We start from the raw sequence: 9,465 nt of genomic DNA on the forward strand, positions 1-9,465 counted from the left end.
TTTGGGAGGTACAGCAATTAGTCCATCTTGGGTGTTTTCTTGCTGATAAAGCTTCTAAAATTATTCCTCTGTGGGAAGCTCAATAAATATTTATGTACTGACTAACATGTGACAGGCAACTCAGGTAACTGGATGTGCTACTTTCATTCTCACAGGGTAGCATGTCATCTTCCACATGGAAATTGGGAAAAAGTTCAAAGAGTAATCAGACTGACTCAGGATCTAGCTATGCCAGTTAAGTTTTGATCCTTCTTGTGCCTGCTCTATCTTGTACTCATTTATACATTGTGATGTGGAATATTTAACCTTTTGTTAGGAGAATTCAATGCCACCATGAATTAAGGATTCACTTCTTGCCCTTCCTTCCTTCCTTCCTTCCTTCCTTCCTTCCTTCCTTCCTTCCTTCCTTCCTTCCTTCCTTCCTTCCTTCCTTCCTTCCTAACCTTCCCTTCCCTTCCCTTTCTTTCTTCCTCTCTTCTTCTCTTTCTTTCCTTCCTTCTCTCCCTCCTTTCCTTCCTTCCTTCCTTTTGCTCTGTTGGTGCCGAGGTTAGAACTCAAGCCTATATATTGTCTCAACTTCTAAAGTCAAGGCTGGTCCTCTTGCACTTGAACTATGACTCTACTTCTGGCATTTTGCTGTTTATTTGGAGATACAGTCTTCCAGACTCTGCTGCCTGGGCTGGCTGTGAACCATGATCCATCCTCTTCTGTCAGTAGATCTCCATCTTCTGAGTAGCTAGTATTATGGGCATAAGCTACAGGTGTCTGGCTAAGAATCATTTTGTAATGTGTTTCTTTCCTTAACTGTGAACATTTGAAGAATGTGATAGCCTGTCATTTGTCTTAGTGAACGCTTCATATTATTCATGCAATAGGATGGCTGCCTTGTCAATATGGGATGCTTGCTTTCACTTTGAAGCTTTTCAAAATTACCAATACTGTGAGACAATAATGGAACAGGTTATTTAGAAAATGCAAAGTTTCGGGCTGGGAATATGGCCTAGTGGCAAAAGTGCTTGCCTTGTATACATGAAGCCCTAGGTTCGATTCCTCAGCACCACATATATACAAAAGGCCAGAAGTGGCGCTGTGGCTCAAGTGGCAGAGTGTTAGCCTTGAGCAAAAAGAAGCCAGGGACAGTGCTCAGGCCCTGAGTTCAAGGCCCAGGACTGGCAAAAAAAACCCAACAAAACAAAACAGAAAAAAACCAAAAAGAAAATGCAAAGTTTCAATGTCTTCCCACAAAAACAATGAATGGATTATTTCTTTAGTAAATTCTCAGAGACAAAACAAAACCAGAGAATAATAGGGTACTTGTTAATCTATAGGATAAAAATTTCTTTGAATTTCATGGTCATTTGAAAAGGCAAATATTGATGCCAACCCACTGGTGATGAAGTGGGAGCATGGAGGGTGTGGATCAAACCAGCTGGCAGACATCATTGAGCCAGGATGCTGGTCTGGTCTGGGTGTGTCTCCTTGGGACTCTGTCACTAGCTGTGGTCTCTAGGGTAAATGACTGCATTCTATGAGACTTCTGAGTCAGTTCTGAAGTAGATTCACCCAAATTGGGCAACCAAATGAAAGTGCTCTAAAAGGCTTGGCACCAGTCCAATTTGGAGTTGGTGTTTAGGATGAGGTCAGTAGACAGAGGCTGAATGTATAATTTTTGTACAAATGAGAAAAAGTTAAATTAGTTTACCAAGTAAGTAGTAGAAGAGTAGACAGAATGGGCTCTTGTTTATTTTGAGATCTTAAGAATACTGAGAACAAATGCTTAGTTTTGCTCTGTTATTTAGGGTCAGGAAAGATAGCCTTGTAAGTACAAATCTATATATTTCTGGCTAGCACATGTGCATTATATGAAGTTTAGAAAACTCAAAAGGCTGTGTGGTGGAAACGTAGTCTCTATATCCCTCATGCCTTCCAGTAATCACATTTCCCTCCTGGAAGACTATTACAATTCCTCCCTCCCTCCCTCCCTCCCCCCCTCCCTCCCTTTCTCTGCTTCTCTATCCTTCCTTTCTTTCCTTCCTTATTTCCTTCCTTCTGGGGATTGAACTCAGTTCTTGTTGAGGAAAAGACATTATCACTTAAATCATGCTCCAGTCTTTTTGCTCTTAGTTTGTTTTCCAGAGAGGTTCACAAGCTTTTTTCCCAGGCTGCCCTTGGACTGTTTTCCTCTTACCTCTGCCTACCAAGTAGCAAGATTTACAAGAATGTACCAGCTACCACCCCTGTTCACAAATGCTAGTTCTTAACCTCCTGCTTCCTTCTTTTTTTTTTTTTTTTTTTTTTGGCCAGTCCTGGGCCTTGGACTCAGGGCCTGAGCACTGTCCCTGGCTTCTTCCCGCTCAAGGCTAGCACTCTGCCACTTGAGCCACAGCGCCGCTTCTGGCCGTTTTCTGCATATGTGGTGCTGGGGAATCGAACTTAGGGCCTCGTGTATCCGAGGCAGGCACTCTTGCCACTAGGCTATATCCCCAGCCCCTCCTGCTTCCTTCTTGACCTTTGTTCTGGTGCTAATTAACTTTCCTCCAGCCCAAACACTTCCATTTACAAACTTTCCAGATTAGGTATTTTTCTGCCTGGTTACATTGAATCTTAGTTGTATGTCTTACAAAGCCTCTATGCTTTTATTCTTTTAAAATTAATCTTCTTTTCTAGTTGTACCTGATAAACTTTTTTTCATTACCAAGTGGTCTACCAGTTGAGCCATGTCCTTAGCCCTTTTTACTATGTATGTATGTATGTATGTATGTATATCTATGTCTGTCTGTCTATTATCTCTCTCTTTCTCTGTCTTACCTGTTTGTTTTTTAAATTTTTGACATTACTAGGGATTGGATTAAAGTCCTGACACTTTGTAAGCAGATACAATCTTACTGGAAACAGTATCAGTCTTTTTTATGTCAGCTACTTTTGGGATTGGATCTTGGCTGGCCTGGGCTGTGATGTTCCTAATTGTGCCTCCATGTGTTACTGAGCATAACAGGCACATGTCGCTGCACCTAGCTATTGTGCCTCTCCCATATTTGGAAAACAGGATCATGCCACTATGCCCAGCATTGAATGAGATGGAGCCTTGCCAACTTTTAATGACTGAACTGGACTTGAACTGTGATCTCCTGACCTGCTGCCCAAGTAGCTAGGATTTTGTGCTTGAAACCACTGTCTCTGGGTTACTAGAATTATTTTTCATAGGTTCTCATTTTTTTCCCCAGGGGAGCCTTGAACTGAAATACTCCTACCTATAGATAGTCCTCCTATCTATGCCTCTCTGTTGTGAGTTGAGCTAGGATTTCATTAACATTTTCTTATCCAGGCTGGCCTTGATCACCTCCCAAGTAGCTTGATGATAGGCATGTACCATTATCAGATGTCTAATAATTTTTATGTATCTTATCCTTATATTGCTAGACCACTTTTTAATACTATGCTTGTTCTATGTTTTATCTGAAAATTCTGCTTCTTTGAGACTGAAGTCACACCTTACTCTATTTCTTTCTCTGAATTTTTAGGTTATTAGGTTATTATTTTCATTGGGATAACCATAAAAAATCCACAAAGGTGACCATTTGAATTCAGTATTCCAAAATGACACATCATATAATAAATAAACTATTAGGTTGCATATTTTGACTGCAACTATATACAGCTTCAAAACTGCAAAGAGATTAGCAAGAACTATCAGACGTTATAGCTGATAATTTAATCTTTGGTTAATTAAAAGTTAAACAAATTTGTTTAAGACAAAGTCTTTTGGGAGGAAAGAGTAAAGAAAAAAATTGTGATGGCAATAGTTTTTCAAATATTGCATGTAGATATTTAGTAGTTATGTGCAATGTGATAGTATGATCTTCCAAGCTTGCCAGGTCTAAGTGTGATACTTTCTGTTTATATTAGTTTGGACAATTTTCATTTTCTTTCTGAGCCTTGGTTTCTTACTAAGGAAATGACTGAAGAAAAGTAAACTATTGGATAAGATACTTGCCACATGGTAAATGTTATATCCATTTTATGTATTATTCTTGTCATTACATCTTACTGTTTTGTGTGGTTTGTCTCTTGTATAAGACAGAATATTTTCCTCACTCCCTTTCCCCTTCACAGGTTTGTCTCCTGTGTAAGACAGAATATTTATCTCTCACACCAAATGTCCACATCCTAACACCCACAACGTGTGCTGTTATTACCTCGGATGACAAAAGAGACTTTGCAATTGTGAAGATCTGATTAGTCAAGAATCTGGTAAAAAGAACTTATCCATGAGGCAAAACCCATGTTATCAAAATGGTCCTTAAAGATGGAGTGAGAAGTCAGAAGACTCAGAAGAGGAGACACTATCACAGTATTATAGTATTTGCCTTACAAGTGCTGCCTTCCAGATTGGAAGAGGGGACCAGGAGCCAAGGAGTACAGGTATTCTCTTGAAGGAAGCTGGGAAAGGTAAGAAAATCTCTTCTTTCCTAGAACTTCAAAAAAGGAACTCCTTGCTTTTACCTTTATTTTAGCTGAGTCAAGTTCCCTTGAGATTCTCTAGAACTTGTCAGATAAGTTGTGCAATTTGAAACCATTGATTTTGTGGGAATTTAACAGATTGTTAATAAGAAATGAGTATTTTTCCTTAGTCTGACCTTTTTGAGCACCAATTTTGTGTGCGGATCATTGCATATCACATAAGGGTGGATGTAAACACAGATCAGTAATTTGGAATTAGTGAGGTTCCAGAAGAAAGGTACAGCAATGTGTAATTTCGGTTCAGAAGAGGAATCCAGAGTTAACCAGATGCCATCTCTCTTCAGAAAGAGTACAAGTTAAAAATAATGGGGAAATTCCCTATTACACTGCCAAGGACAAAGCCTAAATGGCAATAGATTTCTCCATAGCCTTGCAAGGGATTTCCCCTTCCCGTCTCTGCATCCTGTTGTTACAGCTTGTTTCCAACATCAACAGGGCCTGTCATGGATTGAGCACAAGGTACATGGGAGACATTATGCTAAGTGCTTGACAAATATCATCTGTAATTTACACAAAATCCTGTAATGGTAAAGAGAATATGCAGTCTTTTGTGTTTCAAATTTCTCCTTATAGCCCCATGGATATCTCAATCAACACGTGAGGAGTGAGCAGCAGTTTTCAAACAAAAAATAGAGTATAACACATCAGTACATATATGAAGTAAGAGTGGATATAGTTTCATCAAGTTTTTGGTTAAATTATAAATATATATGTATGTACCTTTATAATCTTATATATGTATATATATATAAAATGTTCACATAAAATATGCATGTGGTGCCCTGTGTAAGGGACATTTCTTTCTCTATGACATATTAAAGTACTTCTCACTGTGAGTCATATTTAAAGATTTTAAAACAACCAAATGAATTAGTTAAAAAAAACACAAAAAACCAAGCTCCATCAATAAGGCTGCCTGGGTTTAATTTTAGTTCTTGAGTGAGTGTATTACATATTCTTCCTATATCATCTACCACATTTTCAGATGACTATTGAGGTGTAAGTAAGTCTATCTAGCTATAGCACTTTGAACATTGCCTTAGTAACTAATGCTCAGTCAGCTGTTTCCTCAGTGTGACGTGGCTTAGTGATAGAACCAGCTGGATACTGGTTCTGGCTGTCACAGCCAAGTCCCTTAGCTGCCAGATGTCACAGTCAGAATTTGTAATCTAAGGGGATTTCATATGAATGTAGATGTTCTCATAAACAACAAAAGACTAAGTATCCCTTTAAGTATGTTACAAGCAAGTTACCTTTCCTCCACTTGACATTCTCCCATAGATTGTGACTGATTCTCATCTGAATACCAAGCAAGAACTATGTGAGAGGCATTGGGTAGTTTGAAATATATGGAACCACCTTGCCAGTAGGAAATACCATATAAAGTTTGACATCTGGAGGGATCTAGGATGAGGAAAAATTCCGTGGGAATTTAGAGAGAAGCCTGCTGTGTAAAAGCTTGTCAAGTAATTGGGTTTTGTTATTTTTGCTTTATCTGCTCTATTTCCTCTTTCTGCTAGTGGAGCGATTGCCAGTTTTCAGTGGGACATTCTGTTACTATCCTAAAACATCCTGTGACTTTACCTAATGAAGAAATACACTGATAGGCCATGTTTTATTAGTTCTGAAAATTGAAGAAATTAGAAAGCGAATGTCCTTTTTTAAGTTAGGGGTAAATTCAACTGAAAGTTATTCTGGGCTTTTAGACCATTGATTTTAATACTCAGCTAACATTGTATTTAAAAGGAATTCCACACCACTTCAAAACTGCTTGATCTTAGAGTAATTTCATTGTTAATTATAGTATTATTGAAGTATGTACTTTGGGTCCTGAGGCTTGAACTCAGGACCTGGGCTCTGTCCCTGAACTTCTCTGTACTCAAGGCTAGCACATTGCCACTTGAGTGAGCCACAGTGTTATTTCTGGTCCTTTCTGAGTAGTTTATTGGAGATAAAGAATCTAAGAGACTTTCCTACCCAGGCTGGCTTTGAACCTGGATCCTTAAATCTCAGTCTCTTGAGTAGCTAGGATTATTGACATAAGCCACTGGCACTCAGCAGGAGGATGCACTTTTAAGCTTTGAGATTAGAGAAGGGTGTGGGTCCAGCCTTTCCAACAGGGTTTAGCAAGCAGACAGCGGATGTATGTTTTTAACCAAGAAGGAAAAAGGGAAGGACATTCAGCATTCCTGCCCCATGTCAACGTAGTCATTTCCGTATATCGGTGACAACCTTTCATTTGTTATATTGGTTTAAATGTTGTTCGTGGCATGTGGCCATGCGGCTGTAGGGCTTTAAATAGAAGGGAAATAATGTTTGTAATTCTTTCATACTGATGTGCTTCTCTCTCTCTTTTTGTCTGTGGAGACTTCTTGAGGTCACTAAGTGGGTAGACTTTTACAAGGCTTACCATGGAGCCAGTTATTGACCCCCAGGCCTTAGATTCTGGCAGCTAATTCCAGTACTCTACATCCTGTCTAAGAGTTACTTATGGAAGTCCCAGAGGAGAGGAGCCACACTGCATCTCATTGACCTCCAGTGGGCAGGTGCATGGGAATTGTGTGAAAACTGGAGAAGTGGCCTCACAAGTATGAGTGTGGAATTTTCTGGCACTCTGAAGTAGTGGGGGGAGGGGCATCATCTCTGTTGAGAACAAAAACAAAACAACATCATATTTTGCCTTTTTATGAGAGCTGAATATGGATTTTTTTCCCCCCGTGTCAGACACAGTATCCTTTCATACCAGTGTTTTTGGAACAGGCACAGTTATGAGATCTCAGACACTCTTAGGGAGAAAGAGTTAGATGTCAGAGCCTATGTTAGATAGTCTTTGGAACATGTCCTTTGCAGAACCTGGAGATAGTCCTAGGTCCCTTCAGGCTGCTGTAACAAAATCCCATCTATTATGGAGCTTATAAACAATGAAACTTTATTTCTCACAGTTCTGGAGGAATTTCTCTGTGTTGGGGAATACTTGCAAGCAGCAGAATGGGTGTTCAAACTCTGAATTGGAGGGAGGTGAGGGTTACCAGTTGCATAACAGTTAAAATATGTCTGGTATGAAATGGATAATTTTAGTTTGTTGGAACAAAACAAGTGAAGATAGAGAACTATCAGGAGCCGGATGATCCTGAGCATCTCTAGTTTGCCTACCTGAAGCCCTTTGGAATGTGAACTAAGAGAAAGAACACTTCATTTTCCCATCCCAAAGATACTTTCACCAAAGTGTTCTATTTTGCCTATAATTTGTTACTTCTTTTCTATGCTTGCTCCTATCTGATTGTGTAGCTTCATGCTTTTTTCTTTTACAATATGCAATAGTATTTTTATTATCTTATGTAACTTGCATCCAGAAATGGATTTTTACATGTTGACAAGGAAGATCTGAGATGTTATTTTTTAATCTTCAAGTAGTTGTACAAAGGAGTTATTGTTCAAAATGTCAGTTTATAAGTATATCTTGATCAATATCATCGCTTTCATCACTCTTCCTCATCCTTCCCAACTCCATTTTTCCTCTCAATTTTCCTAGCTTCACTTTTTTGAAATTTGTCCCCCTCCCGGAACTTTAACTTCTTATTCATTGCTCCCAATTATTACTATTCTATGGATTATGTTTAATTCCCTCCATTCTGGCACATCTTTTTCAGTATAGTTATTTGTCTTCCTGCTTCAATAAAAGGCTAAGGATTCCTAAAATAGTGAAGTTCTTGTCTTATTCATTCTTGCTGTCTAGTAGGAAATGTTTCTTTTGCAGCACTGAGCATTGAGGAAAAAATATATATCTTTACAAAATTAAGCTATTTTAGTACGACTCTTTTATTACATGTCCAGTACTCTATGCAATAGTTACCCATCGTACACAATACCCATAGAACAAATTTTACTTAGACCACATTGTCTGCTGGGGAACTTCAGAAATTCTGCTTGTACTTCTGAAGGTGTGATGCATGGTCTATCATCATGGTCATCTCCTGGGGAGCTTGTGAGGATGCAGGATCCCAAGGCTTACCTGTTCTTATGGAGTCAGAAGAGCCTCAAGAAATTCATAAGGTGTGAAAAGCACCATGTTAGGGTACACATAGAAGCCTGGAGCTTTTCTGCCAAAGGGCTATCAACATCCTGAATTTCATACCTATCCATAATATAAAATATTAGAGTACAGAACTACAGGCTTACCCCTCATGGCTTCAGAGAGGTCATGCCATATAGACTTCAAGGTGGCACTATAGACACAGAATGGAATGTATTAAATGTTTGAGACTACTTTTTTTTTTGCCGGGGAGGAGTCATGAATATTTTATATTGATTTTAGTAAATAGTTGTTATATAATCATTTTTAGCCCTGTGCATAAACAGACAGTATATTTTGGTTTAGACTTTATTTGAATAGCTGACTGGTGGGACAGGCTAGACATGTGTAACTAGTTCAAGCTGAGCAATCAAGTACAAAAAATAGTGCTCAGACTTCTACCTAGATTCTAGCTTCATCTCAACACAAGGCCTTCTGTGATTGGACTCAAGCTGCAGACTTCAGGAAGTTGGAAGGAGTCCAACATTTTCTGGGTGCCTGTGTGAATCACTTTGATTCATGTATGTACCTTCTTAAGGCTTTGGATATTGAAGGATATTATGAGATGAAAAGATTAGAGTAATTGAGCCCATTAAATTACAGGCTGACATCTTTTTATGATGATTTATTTTTCTAGTACAATATGTTTCATCAGCAGTATTTATTTGTTTATTTATTTATTTATTCATTTATTTTGCTGGTGCTGATCCTAGAGCTTGAACTTAGGGCCTGGGCATTGTCCCTCTTTTGCTCAAGGCTAGTGCTTTACCACTTTGTACCACAGGTCCACTTCCTCTGTCTCTTTTATAGTTTATTGGAGATGAGTATCATGGAATTTCCTGCCTGGGCTGGCTTTGAACCAGAGTCCTTAG

Source organism: Perognathus longimembris, chromosome 12 (genome assembly GCF_023159225.1).
Source record: "Perognathus longimembris pacificus isolate PPM17 chromosome 12, ASM2315922v1, whole genome shotgun sequence".
Lineage (NCBI taxonomy): Eukaryota > Metazoa > Chordata > Mammalia > Rodentia > Heteromyidae > Perognathus > Perognathus longimembris.